The sequence below is a fragment of the Euprymna scolopes genome, chromosome 12 (assembly GCF_053919585.1).
Source record: "Euprymna scolopes isolate OS-2025 chromosome 12, ASM5391958v1, whole genome shotgun sequence".
NCBI classification, from domain to species: domain Eukaryota; kingdom Metazoa; phylum Mollusca; class Cephalopoda; order Sepiida; family Sepiolidae; genus Euprymna; species Euprymna scolopes.
The window spans coordinates 85,716,274-85,731,825 of NC_136493.1; the positions used below are offsets into that span (position 1 = coordinate 85,716,274).

At 30.0% G+C, this 15,552-nt stretch overlaps 1 protein-coding gene across 1 annotated transcript in view; it reads right to left on the reverse strand.

Annotated features, from left to right (window-relative positions):
* The window catches only part of LOC145291081 (otogelin-like protein), a 201,916-nt gene extending 186,882 nt beyond the window's left edge, over positions 1–15,034 (reverse strand). The window contains exon 1 of the mRNA XM_080136596.1: positions 14,920–15,034. The gene's annotated coding sequence lies outside the window, so the exon portion shown is untranslated. The remainder of the gene's footprint in view (positions 1–14,919) is intronic.
* Positions 15,035–15,552: the final 518 nt, after the last annotated feature.

The following is a 15,552-nucleotide window of genomic DNA, read 5'->3' on the forward strand; positions in this document are numbered from 1 at the left end:
TCATGACAAATGGTGATATTGCTCACAATTAATGTTTGTGCTTAATTCTCAAACCATATCAATCAGATATTCATCAACAACAGCTTCAAATGCATCAGAATTCAACTCTCCTGGGTACCTTGGATGTTTTGTGGTGATATTTTTGATGGCCTTGCACTATTCAGTTTGTTAAATCATAAAGAATAAAAGACAAATATGTTCTTTTTTTTTCTTTCCATACTTTTATAATGTTGTTTTAGCTAGGAATGAGGTATCCTACACAGATGGACGGTTCAATAGATATATTTGCCATTTAGTTTTAAGTTTTAATTAAAATAAAATTGAAAACACCAACGAAATAAAAAAAATATATATATATTGGTTTTGGTATGTTTCAAATATAATTGAAAACGTAGACACATAAAACTAGCTGGAGTTTTACTTTAAAAGAAAAAAAATGGATCGAACTTTCACTCCATACTGCGAAGTAATGCTTTCAAAATGTTTTTTTGCTTTCTAAAACTTCCCTGTCTATTCTTGTTTTCAATACTTATGAAGTCTCCAAAAATCTTATTGCTTTATTCTAAAAATATTAAAACATTTCTAAAGATTTGAAATTTGACAATTTTGACAGTTTTATGTATTTAAGATGCTACACAAGTTCTGGACTTTAAGCTGGACAGCACCAGGTAATGTCTAACACCTGCTCTCCATTCTGTCTACTACAAAGGGTTGATAGGAGCCATGTTGCAAGCAGTTAAATATTACTCTTATCAAGAATATAAGCTCACTTCTCTTAGAAAACATAAGACTGATCCAACAAGTTTAATTTATTGTGTACTTATCTGCCCTTACGTTTTCAAAATGGCGACGAGAGGTAGTCCCCTTTTGCTTACTCATAAATCTTTCTTAGTAAAAAATAAAATTATGGTAATTATGCACTTATTGTAACTGCACTATTGTTTAAATAGTATTTTCAAATAAAATTTAAACTTTCTGATATCTTTTTTTTTCATTAAATTGTTAGGTGAAAGTAGAGAATAATTACAAAATATCCTCTCCCCCCCCCATGTTAAAATTGGCTTTCTAAATAATAACATTATTGTTTTAGTGCGGTACAGTAAATGGATAAATACCAAAAGCTACTTGATCATCTGATATGATTTGGGCAATATGACATCATTCTGTAACATGTTAGATGATATTTCTGTATTTTTTTAAATCAGTCTTATAATTTTAATGGGTTCTCCTGATCCTTTTGTTTCCCAATTTTTTGTCTGCTAAAATTTAATCACATGATTATGGTGTAGCGAGAATAAAATAAACCATTCATTCAAGTGTCGTTGTTATGAATTTAGCTGAATACGATATTAAAAATTACTTTATTGGTACTTATGTACTTATGTTACCAGACTGGCGGGTGTTTTGTAACTATTCTGTACTTTCACCTAACAATTTAATAAACAAAAAACATATCATAAAACTTAAATTTAACTTGAAAATACTATTTAAATACCACTTTATTTTATACTAGCAGTTCAGCTCGGCTTTGCTCAGGCTCTGTGTACTGTTCATAACTTTTTGTGCATATGTATATATATATATTAAAAAGTTTGACTCATGTCCAGATAACCTACATCTAAAATTTCAAATGTTTAGACGCAAAATTGGCGGAGTTTTGTAGAGTCTGCAAAGGTCAACTCTTTCAACTTTGACTTCTTGGCAGCCAAATTTTTGCTCAAAAACTGATTAAAAAGCTTGCTGGATGTCTGCATACCCTTTATGTAAGATTTCAAATGTTTTGACCAAAAATTGGCCGTCTAGTTTGCTAGAGAACACAAAGGGTAAATCTTTGGAATTCTGACCCTTTGGCAGCCAAAAATTCAGCCAAAAATAGATTAAAAAGCTTGCCCTATGTCTGAATATACTTTATGTAAAATTGCAAATGTTTAGACTAAAATTTGGCTGAGTAATTTGGTAGAGATCGCAGAGGTAATTTTTTTAAACTTTGACCCCAATTTTGACTCCTTAACATTTATTTACTGTTTTGGGCTTAAATCAAATTAAAAAGTTTGACCCATGTCCAAGTAACCTACATCAAAATTTCAAGTGTTTAGACCCAAAATTGGCGGAGGAGTTTAACATAGTTTTTCACAGGTCAAATTGTTGAACTCTGACACGTGACAGCCAAATTTCTGGCCAAAAACTGATTAAAAAGATTTTCCCAACTCTCAATACCCCTTATGTTTGTAGACTTAAAATTGACAAAGTAGTTTGGTAGGGAAATGTACACACACAGAGAGAAAATTTCACTTTTATATCCATACTAGCATTTCAGCCTGGCGTTGCCTGGGTGTTTGGAGATGTATGTTGAGCAAGAAAAAAAAAGTCAATTTCTTTAACTTTGACCCCTATTATGACCCCTTAACATTTATTGTTTTGGGCTTAAATCAAGTTATTAAGTTAGGCCCATGTCCAAGGAACTTATATCTAAAATTTCAAGTGTTTAGACCACAAATTGTCGGAGGAGTTTGGTAGAGTTCTCAAAGGTTAAATCATTGAACTTTGACTCCTTAACAGCCAAATTTCTGGCCAAAAACCGATCACATAGATTTTCCCAAATCTCAGTACCTTGTATATCAAATTTCGAATCTGTAGACTAAAAATTGACAGAGATATTGCATAGGGAAATGTACATACACAGACAGACATACAGATACACAGACATCTTCATTTTTATAGATATACTAGCATGAGTGCCCGGCGTTGCCCGGGGTTTTGGAGGTGTATGCTGAGCAAAAAAAAAAAAGTCAATTTTTTTTAACTTTGACCCCTATTATGACCCTTTAACATTTATTGTTTTGGGTTTAAATCAAGTTATTAAGTTAGATCCATATCCAAGGAACCTATACCTAAAATTTCAAGTGTTTAGTCCCAAATTGTCGGAGGAGTTTGGTAGAGTTCTCAAAACTCAAATTGTTGAACTTTGACCCCTTAACAGCCAAATTTCTGGCCAAAAACCGATCACATAGATTTTCCTAAATCTCAGTACCCTGTATATCAAATTTCGAGGCTGTAGACTGAAAATTAACAAAGTTATTGCGAAGGAAAATATACACAGACATACACACAGAGAGACAGACACATTCACTTTTATAGATCTATAGATAGATCAAATTTCGAGTCTGTAGACTAAAAATTGACAGAGTTATTGCGTAGGGAAATGTACACAGACAGACCCACAGACAGACACGTTAACTTTTATAGATATATAGATAGATTGGCATTTCAGCCGGCATTCCCCGGGTCTTTGGATGTGTGTGTGTTGAGCAAAGCAAAACAAAAAAAAAAGTGATAGCAGGAAGGCAGATTCGAACCCATACCCCGAAGGAGAAAAGAAAACTCGACGTCTTTGCTATTACAACCACCGCCAAACCGGAAGTGGCGTAGGTTTAAATTAAGGCTAGACAATTGAAAGGAGAGGATGACTTTCAAAAATATCGGTGATAAAAGCGACCTCTCCCCCTCCCATATAAAAGTGCCCAGTTGAAGGTGAAGATATTAATGTTTTTAGCCAATTTTTCGATATTTGTTGTCTGAAAGGTCGAACTTAAAAACAGTACTGATCTTGTAAAAATCTGTCACCTCTGTCGAAAGTTTTAGGCAGATATACAAACATACATATATACATTTATATATTGGTAAGTAAAAATTTTCAACCCAAACCGATTAAAAAGCTTGCCCAATGTCTGAATACTCTTTATATAAAATTTTAAATGTTTAGACTAGAAATTGTCTGAGTAATTTGGTATAGACTGCAGAGGTCAAATTTTTTAAACTTTGACCCCTATTATGACCCCTTAACATTTATTGTTAAATTGTTTATTATTAAGTTATTAAGTTAGATCCATGTCCAAGGAAACTATATCTAAAATTTCAAGTGTTTAGACCCCAAATTGTCGGAGGAATTTGGTAGAGTTCTCAAAGGTCAAATTGTTGAACTTTGACTCCTTAACAGCCAAATTTCTGACTGAAAACAAATTACCAAGATTTTCCCAAATCTCAGTACCCTGTATATCAAATTTTGAGTCTGTAGGCTTAAAATTGACAATTTTATTGCGTAGGGAAATGTACACACACACACACACACACACACACACACACACACACACACACACACACAAATTTTGAGTCTGTACACTTAAAATTGACAATTTTATTGCGTAGGGAAATGTACACACACACACACAGATACGTTCACTTTTATAGATATCTATATATCTATAAAAGTGAATGTGTCTGTGTATCTGTCTGTCTGTCTGTCTGTGTGTGTACATTTCCCTACGCAATACCTCTGTCAATTTTTAGTCTACAGACTCAAAATTTGATATACAGGGTACTGAGATTTGGGAAAATCTACGTGATCGGTTTTCGGACAGAAATTTGGCTGTTAAGGGGTCAAAGTTCAACGATTTGATCTTTGAAAACTCTACCAAACTTCTGACAATTTGGGGTCTAAACACTTGAAATTTTAGATATAGGTTCCTTGGACATGGATCTAACTTAATAACTTGATTTGAGCCCAAAACAATAAATGTTAAGGGGTCATAATAGGGTTCAAAGTTTTTTAAAATTTGACCTCTGCAGTCTCTACAAAATTACTCAGACAATTTCTGGTCTAAACATTTGAAATTTTACGTAAAGGGTATTAAGAGATAGGACAAGCTTTTTAATCGGTTTGGGTCCAAAAATTGAGCTACAAATATATAAATCTATGTATGTATGTTTGCATGGCTGCTTAAAACTTTCGACAGAGGCGACGAATTTTCACAAGATCAGTATCGTTTTGATGCTTGACCCTTCTGACGACAAATACCGAAAAATTGGCTGAAACATTTCTTCACCCCCAACTGGGCACTTTTCTACAGGGAGGGGTCGCTTTTTTGGCCGATATTTTTGAAAGTCATCCCCTCTTTTCGATTGTCTAGCCTTAATTTAAACCTACGTCACTTCCGGTTTGGAGGTAGTTGTAACAGCAAAGATGTCATGTTTTTTCCCCCCATTCTTTTCCTCCTTCACAGTACGGGTTCGAGCCTGCCTTCCTACTACCACTTTTTTTTTTTGCTCAACACACACCTCCAAACACCCGGGAAACGCCGGACACCCATGCTAGTATATATATATATATGTATATATTTCTCTTTTTGTAGGGGGGGGGTACCACTTGTTATGGAGTCAGTCCCAGAAATTGCTGAAGCAGTTTACGGTATAAAAATCATTTTAATATATATAATTTTTGGATGGGGCAAGGGAATTGACTTAGCAAGGAGGATCGTTTGAATAAATTCACAATGATTTAAATTTGTAATTATAAAAAAACAATCATTGCGATCCTTTAAAAAAGAAATATGTAAAATAAAGTGGTACTTATTGCACTTATGTTACCGTACTATTTTTAAATTTAAGTTTTATAATATCTTTTTTGTTTATTAAATTCTAAGGTGAAAGTACAGAATAGTTACAAAACACCCGCTAGCCCGATAACATAAGTGCATACTGCATAAGTATCAATAAAGTGATTTTCAATTTCGTATGCGGCATTTAAATTTATTTTATTCTCGCTGCTACACCGTAATCACGTGATTAAATTTTAGCAGGCGAAAAATTGTGAGACAAAAGGACCAGGAGAACCTTCTTTTTTTTTTTTTTTATTATTATTAGGTTGAAATACCATAAAATTAAAGGTACTTCTACAGTTTATAGCCGAAAATGGAGATGCTATTTTCTTTCGGGCACCTGTCGTTAAAATCAGAGAGGGAAATCAGTATTTTAAACTATGACTGAAGTAGGAAATAACAAAAAAAATTACAAAATTGTTTTATTAAAATTATATTTCCTTACGCAGATTTTTCAATAAATGTCTTTACAATTATATTTTGATACATTTTTATACAAATGTTTTGGTTTTCAAATGGCGCTCAACCAGTTTAAACAATTATGAATTTTCAATTTCTGTTTTAATAACGTCTTTTTCATTTATCTGTTTTTAATAAAAAAAAAAAAAACTTTCTTTATTTACTTTTTTCATAAGGTAATCGTGAAGAAAGAGATAGCCTCTTTCCTCCGTTTGACTATAGGTGGCGTTACTGTCTGTCCACCCAGTTCCGGAAGCACAAAATGTATATAATGGCACCCTTGAAATAAAAATAAATGTTTTTGTTATATTTTAATTTTAAACATTTTTTTTTGTTTGTTTTTTTGCAAACATATTTAAGTTCTTTTTTTGTTCAGACATATTTACGTTTTTTTTTGTTTTTGTAAACATATTTAAGTTTTATTTTTCCAAACATTTACGTTTTGTTGCTTGTTTATTTCCCAACATTTGTTTTTTTTTTGTTTTACGTGTTTTTTTTGGTTTTTTTTTTGCAAGCATAAACTAAATATTTTTTTAAATATTTTTCTTTTTGAAAAGTTCTCTTATGCACTTATTGTACCGCGCTATGTTTTAATAGTAGTTTCAAGTAAGATTCAGGTTTTACGGTGCCCCGAAAACTCGTCCCTTTCGATAGGTAGGAAAAGTGGTCCCTTATTGAATAAATATCGATTGAAAACACATTTTATGATCGTTCTTGAAGAAGATATTGTTTTTTTAAAATAGACTATAGCCACCCCATAATATTTTTTTAAAATATTTTTACTTATTTAATTTTTTTTTTTTAAATAAAAGCGATTTTCTAAGTGTCCGTTTTCTACCTAACTGGCTAAGTTCTTAGTGGTTTCACTTATTTTAAAGTGTTTATTATGTTCATACAAAGTTAATTATAATTTTTTTTGTTCTTATTTTAACGGTGTTTTTTGGGTATTATTATACAAACACCGTGACAGCGTTAGGGTTAGGGTTAGGATTAGGGTTAGGGTTAGGGTTAGGGTTTAGGGTTAGGGTTTAGGGTTAGGGTTAGGGTTAGGTTTAGGGTTAGGGTTAGGGTTGGGGTTAGGGTTAGGGTTAATTCGCTGTCACGGTGTTTGTATAGTTTTACCGTTTTTTGGAGTAATAAAAACAATAAACAAAAATAAAACAAAAAAAATTTAAAACAGGGAGCGATTTCTTCGTTACTTTTTTGTTTTGTTTTTAATTATGATAGTTTTTTTATGTTTTTGTTTTCTCTCATACCGAATGCACTCATGCGTTATTTAAAATTATAATTTTATCAATTATCAACATTTATTGTCGTCCTGTCAAATTTTGCAAAAATTAACTAATAAATAAAAAGCGAAATATTTTTTTGGCGCGAGAGATGCCATGTGCTAACAATGGTGCCCGGAAAACTCGTCTCGGGAAAACTCGTCTCGGGAAAACTCGTCTCCGGAAAACTCGTCTCCGGAAAACTGGTCCCCTTTCGCTAGGTAGGAAAACTGGTCCCGTATTGAATAAATACCGATTGAAAACACATTTTATGATCATTCTTGAAGGAGATATTATTTTTTAAAATAGACTATAGCCCCCCCCCCTAATATTTTTTAAAAATATTTTTACTTGTTTAATGTTTTCTTTTCTTTTTTTTTTCTTTTAAATAAAATCGATTTTCTAAGTGTCCGTTTTCTACCTAACTGGCTAAGTTCTTAGTGGTTTCACTTCTTTTAAAGCGTTTATTATGTTCATACAAAGTTAATTACAATTTTTTTTTTGTTCTTATTTTAACGATGTTTTTTGGAGTCATAAAAACAATAATTAAAAACAAAACCAAAAAATTAAAAAACAGGGAGCGATTCGATTTTTCGTTACTTTTTTGTTTTGTTTTTTAATTATGATAGTTTTTTTGTTGTTATGTTTTTGTTTTCTCTCATACCAAATGCACTCATGCGTTATTTAAAATTATAATTTTATCAATTATCAACATTTATTGTCGTCCTGTCAAATTTTGCAAAAATTTACTAATAAATTAAAAACGAAATATTTTTTTGGCGCGAGAGATGCCATGTGCTAACAATCTCTCGTTAACTAATTTAAAATTTTTTTAAATTTTTACTTCGAAATTCTAAAATCAATCATTAAGAGAAAAAGTAATCACTAAATAAATTTATTAATCAATTTTCTTGAAAATCCCGCTATCGTTTATGAAGAATCTTTTTAATTTCATTTTTTGTTGGTTGTTTTTCGGAGGGAGATATAGTTTTAACCCCCCCACTCTCTCTCCCTCTCTCTAAATTATATTTTGAAAAATATTAAAATTTATTATTTTCTTTTTAAAACCAAATCTCCCTCAGTAATTTCTTTAATTTTCTATTTTTTAGCGATTATCAAGACCCCTAAGATGTGATATACCGGACATTATTTCTAGTTCGGGTTTGTATTACTGTACACATAGATTCGAAAAAGTTGTCAAAAAACAAATATATAACAAATAAATGTTATCAAAGGCAAGATAAATTACTTTTCTACCAAACTGGATATAATTTTCGTGTTTTTATTTAATTTAACATGTTTATTCAGCTCAAAAAGCATACAGTGTTTACCGATGTATTGGAAAATTCAAAATGGCGGCCGACTCTCTCTTTAACACGGTAAGTTCGGGAAAAGGTGTTATAAATAATAAACTAGACAAAATACTATTAAAAAACCACCGAATATATGTCAAGTTATGTCACGGTAACATATATTGAAAAGGTATTATAAATAATAAACTAGACAAAATACTGTTAGAAACTCGCTCAATATATGTTACTGTGACATAAGTTGACATATATTCGGTTGTTTTTTAACAGTATTTTGTCTAGTTTATTATTTATAACACCTTTTCCCGAACTTACCGTGTTTAAGAGAGAGTCGGCCGCCATTTTGAATTTTCCAATACATCGGTAAACACTGCATGTTTTTCGAGCTGAATAAACATGTTAAATTGAATAAAAACACGAGAATTATATCCAGTTTGGTAGAAAAGTAACTTATCGGGTAACCCAACTTATCTTGTCTTTGATAACATTTATTTGTTATATATTTGTTTTTTTAACTACTTTTTCGAATCTATGTGTACAGTAATACAAACCCAAATTTTAATATTTTTTAAAATATAATTTAGAGAGGGGGGGTAAAACTATATCTCCCTCCGAAAAACAACCAACAAAAAATGAAATTAAAAAGATTCTTGATAAACGATAGCGGAGTTTTCAATAAAATTGATTAATAAATTTATTTAGTGATTACTTTTTCTCTGAATGATTGATTTTAGAATTTTGAAGTAAAAATTTAAAAAATTAAAAATTAGTTAACGAGAGATTGTTAGCACATGGCATCTCACGCGCCAAAAAAATATTTCGCTTTTAATTTATTAGTTAATTTTTGCAAAATTTGACAGGACGACAATAAATGTTGATAATTGATAAAATTATAATTTTAAATAACGCATGAGTGCATTTGGTATGAGAGAAAACAAAAACATAACAACAAAAAACTATCATAATTAAAAAACCAAAACAAAAAAGTAACGCTCCCAGTTTTTAATTTTTTTTTGTTTTTTTATTATTGTTTTATGACTCCAAAAAACATCGTTAAAATAAGAAACAAAAAAATTGTAATTAACTTTGTATGAACATAATAAACGCTTTAAAATAAGTGAAATCACTAAGAACTTAGCCAGTTAGGTAGAAAACGGGCAATCGATTTCATTTAAAAAAAACAAAAAAAAACATTACACAAATAAAAATATTTTTTTTAAAATATTAGCTGGGGGGGCTATAGTCTATTTTAAAAAGCAATATCTCCTTCAAGAACGATCATAAAATCGATATTTATTCAATAAGGGACCAGTTTTCCTACCTAGCCAAAGGGGACGAGTTTTCCCGAGACGAGTTTTCCGGAGACGAGTTTTCCCGAGACGAGTTTTCCGGAGACGAGTTTTCCCGAGACGAGTTTTCCTAAATTCGCTAACAATCTCTCGTTAACTCATTTTTAATTTTTTTAATTTTTACTTCAAAATTCTAAAATCACTCATTAAGAGAAAAAGTAATCACTTAATAAATTTATTAATCAATTTTATTGAAAACTCCGTTAACGTTTATCAAGAATCTTTTTAATTTCATTTTTTGTTGGTTGTTTTTCGGAGGGAGATATAGTTTTTAACCCCCCCCCTCTCTCTAAATTATATTTTAAAAAATATTAAAATTTATTATTTTCTTTTTAAAACCATATCTCGCTCAGTAATTTCTTTAATTTTCTATTTTTTAGCGATTATCAAGACCTCTCGCGCCAAAAAAAAATATTTCGCTTTTAATTTATTAGTTCATTTTTTTCAAAATTTGACAGGACGACAATAAATGTTGATAATTGATAAAATCATAATTTTAAATAACGCATGAGTGCATTTGGTATGACAGAAAACAAAAACATAACAACAAAAAACTATCATAATTAAAAAACGAATTTAGGAAAACTCGTCCCGGGAAAACTCGTCTCGGGAAAACTCGTCTCGGGAAAACTCGTCCCCTTTCGCTAGATAGGAAAACTGGTCCCTTATTGAATAAATATCGATTGAAAACACATTTTATGATCGTTCTTGAAGGAGATATTGCTTTTTAAAATAGACTATAGCCCTCCCCCCATAATATTTTAAAAAAAATATTTTTATTTGTTTAATGTTTTTTTGTTTTTTTTTTCAAATAAAATCGATTGTCCGTTTTCTACCTAACTGGCTAAGTTCTTAGTGGTTTCACTTATTTTAAAGCGTTTATTATGTTCATACAAAGTTAATTACAATTTTTTTGGTTCTTATTTTAACGATGTTTTTTGGAGTCATAAAAACAATGGTGCCCGGAAAACTCGTTCCGGGAAAACTCGTCTCGGGAAAACTCGTCTCGGGAAAACTCGTCTCGGGAAAACTCGTCTCCGGAAAACTCGTCACATTTCGCTAGATAGGAAAACTGGTCCCTTATTGAATAAATATCGATTGAAAACACATTTTATGATCATTCTTGAAGGAGATATTGTTTTTTTTTTAAATAGACTATAGCCCCCCTCCCATAATATTTTTAAAAAAATATTTTACTTGTTTAATGTTTTGTTGTTTTTTTTAAATAAAATCGATTTTCTAAGTGTCCGTTTTCTACCTAACTGGCTAAGTTCTTAGTGGTTTCACTTATTTTAAAGCGTTTATTATATTCATAAACGAGACCGCATATTTTTTTATACTAATATAAAAAGAATTTACTTATTTACTGTTGTTATAAAAGGGTAAAATCGATTTTTCTACTTCGCCGACTATGTTGTGTGTTGTTTAATTTATTTGGAATCGTTTATTCGGTAAAGAAAAAAAAAACACAGAAAACAAACAAAAAAACATGTCGAGTGTTACGTGAGAACGAGAAATAATGTCCGGTATAAGAGTCTTGATAATCGCTAAAAAATAGAAAATTAAAGAAATTACTGAGGGAGATTTGGTTTTAAAAAGAAAATAATAAATTTTAGGGTTTGTATTACTGTACACATGGATTCGAAAAAGTTGTCAAGAAAACAAATATATAACAAATAAATGTTATCAAAGGCAAGATAAGTTACTTTCCTACCAAACTGAATATATTTTTTGTGTTTTTATTCAATGTAACATGTTTATTCAGCTCGAAAAACATACAGTGTTTACCGATGTATTGGACAATTCAAAATGGCGGCCGACTCTCTCTTAAACACGGTAAGTTCGGGAAAAGGTGTTATAGGTTATCTTTCAGATGCAAGGTTCCTTGTTTACTTGCGGTTGTAACAATGTAAGATTCCGTTGTACGGAAGACCAAATCGGCCATAATTTAAGTATTTAAATTTATTTACTGAATTTAAATATTTAAATTGATATACTGTTTAAATGATAATATACGTCTACGATGTTTTTATTGCCGCTTTTCTTCGTATTTTTTAATAACATTTTTTTGCACCATTTACAAGTTTTTTTTTTACAAATATTTTTTTTAATACTGTAATAGTAAAATAAAGTTACATTTATTAATTATACGAAAAAAGTATCTCGTAATGTTTTCACACGAGATTTTTTTCCTGTTGATTTCTAACTTCAGTTACAAATTTCTAATAAAGATTATTATTTTTTTTATTATTAAAAATACATTTCATGAAAACACTCATTATAAAATGTTCACGTTGTTTAATTAAAAGTTCTCAATTTTAATCTAATAGTTTTATAATTTTGTTATTTTGTTACAAATTTCTAATAAAGATTATTTTAATTTTAACGGTAATTTGGTTTTCATTGTAAACTCCGTCATGTTAAAGGCGTTAAAATCACTTTAAATAGTAAATCAATTTTAATATTTAAAAAAAAAAGAGAAATCAACAGGAAACAAATCTCGTGTGAAAACATTACGAGATACTTTTTCCGTATAATTAATAAATGTATCTTTATTTTACTATTACAGTATTAAAAAAATTATTTGTAAAAAGAACTTGTAAATGGTGCCAAAAAATATTATTAAAAATACGAAGAAAAGCGCCAATAAAAACATCATAGACATTTTGGCCGATTTGGTCTTCCGTACAACGGAATCTTACATCGTTAAAACCGCAAGTAAACAATGAACCTTGCATCTGAAAGATAACCAAAACATCGTTAAAATAAGAACAAAAAAAAATTTGTAATTAACTTTGTATGAACATAATAAACGCTTTAATATAAGTGAAACCACTAAGAACTTAGCCAGTTAGGTAGAAAACGGACACTTAGAAAATCGATTTTATTTAAAAAAAAAAAAAAAAAAAAAAAAAACATTAAACAAGTAAAAATATTTTTTAAAAATATTAGGGGGGGCTATAGTCTATTTTAAAAAATAATATCTCCTTCAAGAATGATCATAAAATGTGTTTTCAATCGATATTTATTCAATAAGGGACCAGTTTTCCTATCTAGCGAAAGGGGACGAGTTTTCCGGAGACGAGTTTTCTGGAGACGAGTTTTCCCGAGACGAGTTTTCCCGAGACGAGTTTTCCCGGAACGAGTTTTCCGGGCACCATTGTGAGCACATGGCATCTCTCGCGCCAAAAAAATATTTCGTTTTTAATTTATTAGTTAATCTTTGCAAAATTTGACAGGACGACAATAAATGTTGATAATTGATAAAATTATAATTTTAAATAACGCATGAGTGCATTTTGTATGAGAGAAAACAAAAACATAACAACAAAAAAACTATCATAATTAAAAAACCAAAACAAAAAGCAACGAAAAATCGAATCGCTGCCTATTTTTAAATTTTTTGGTTTTGTTTTTAATTATTGTTTTTATGACTCCAAAAAACATCGTTAAAATAAGAACAAAAAAATTTGTAATTAACTTTGTATGAACATAATAAACGCTTTAATATAAGTGAAACCACTAAGAACTTAGCCAGTTAGATAGAAAACGGAAACTTAGAAAATCGATTTTATTTAAAAAAAAAAAAAAAAACATGAAACAAGTAAATTATTTTTTTTAAATATTAGGGGGGGGGCTATAATCTATTTTAAAAAATAATATCTCCTTCAAGAACGATCATAAAATGTGTTTTCAATCGATATTTATTCAATAAGGGACCAGTTTTCCTATCTAGCGAAAGGGGACGAGTTTTCTGGAGACGAGTTTTCCGGAGACGAGTTTTCCCGAGACGAGTTTTCCGGAGACGAGTTTTCCGGAGACGAGTTTTCCGGGCACCGTTTTCCTACCTAGCAAAAGTGGACGAGTTTTCCGGGGTCGAGTTTTCCTAAATTCGTTGACGAAGCAATGTATCGGGAGGCGTTACGATATGAAAATTGAGAACGGGATGGAAAATTATGAAACATTTCCCCAGCATGTTAGTGAAGTTTATAATACTTATAAAATTTAAAAACATGCTACAATGTAGCATTGCTACATTAAATAAAAACACTAAAAACATTTCCAGTTAAGTAGAAAAGTAAGGTAAATGTTTACTTTAACTACAACAGAACAACACCACCGACTAATAAAATTATGTTTTACTTTAACTACAACAGAACACCGACCAATTAAAATTATGTTCAATTTGTGATATATAAAACTTTGTTACATTAATTAATTATGTAAATCTAAATAGACATTTCAAAAACCGTTTGTCTAAAATATCATATTCGGTTTATTGGAAAAAAGCATAAAATTTCCCATTGACCCTGAAAATATCGTAAAAATTAAATCAATAGATAAATTTTGATAGATTTTTAAAGTTAAAAAATTGAAAAATATTTAACTCGTAAAAATCAATTGATTTCATTACGTAAGAAAATGGCTGCCTAGAAGCGTGCCGGCACTTTGTAAACACTGGTTTTTGAAAGATAAAAAATAATATTTCTATTACTTTTTATACAACTTTAATAGTTTATTTTGGAAGTATAATCCATCAAGAAAATAAACAAACCACTTTTAAATGAGAACTTACGAGTTTTTTTATATGTTATTCACAGTTTCGTGTTGGGGGTGTCAAAATCCCCCCAAAATTCGTATGTATAAAATCCAAACTGTATAAGTTAATATTTTTACATAATTATTAAAATGTTCGCATCACATTTTTTTAATTCTCGGTTTTTCATCGAAATATCAAGTGATTAATTAACTTAACTGCTCCAAAATAAGCATTTTTTTAAAAAGTGACTACTATTTTTAACACGCAACATTTCAGACGCGGCCATTTTTTGTCTGTTTACTTGTCTCGGTATTTTAATTGGAAGAAGGGGATCCAGCTCAAAAAAATAATAAAATAATAAAATAAAAAGGATTACTTTGAATCAAGACAATGTGATAATAATTATCACAATCTAGAAAGATCGAAGACAACAGATATAACACTTTGATCTCTGTTAGTCCGAAAAATGTCGTCTGCATCTCGTAATCGAGGATTCAAAGAAATTGTCTACAAAACAAAACTAACGTGATCCTAAAAGTAAAGAAATTAATTACTTACTCTTTTTAGTCTATTTTTATCATTCTTACCAGAGAAAATAATTATATTTAGTGGGAAAATTTCATTCATTTCTCTTAGGCAAATTTTTTTTCTGCTCAAGTTTCTTTCATTCTTTTTCTTTTTTAACAAGAACGCAACTCAGGAGTGCCAGGTGGATCGTTTTAAGGCCAAATTTCGTGAATTTGGCTTTTTTAAAATAATTTTTTATAAGTAATTTGGCCTTCAAAAATTGTATTTAGCTTTTAAAAAAAAAAATTCTTCAGTTTTGGCTTTTTTCTTATTATTTTACAAATATTTATTTGATAGCAATTATTAAAGAAAACGTTATAATTAATTTGTTAAAAAGTTTAGTTTTCAATAGTTTGGAAATGAGATTCCTAATCTGTGATCTTGTGGCCCTTGATTTTAGGCTATAAATAAAAAAAAACTTCTAATAAATAAATACATCATGTTTGCTTTAGTTTTTTATTGTCAAGATAAAATTTAAAAGAATCGTTTTTAGAATCGGAAATAAATAAGGCTATAATTTTTCCAGATCTGATACTCCAAAATGTTCTGATTTTTCTGATTCCCGATTCTGATTAATCATCTCAACACTAGTATGAACGCTCTGAAAAACTTGAATAAAAGATA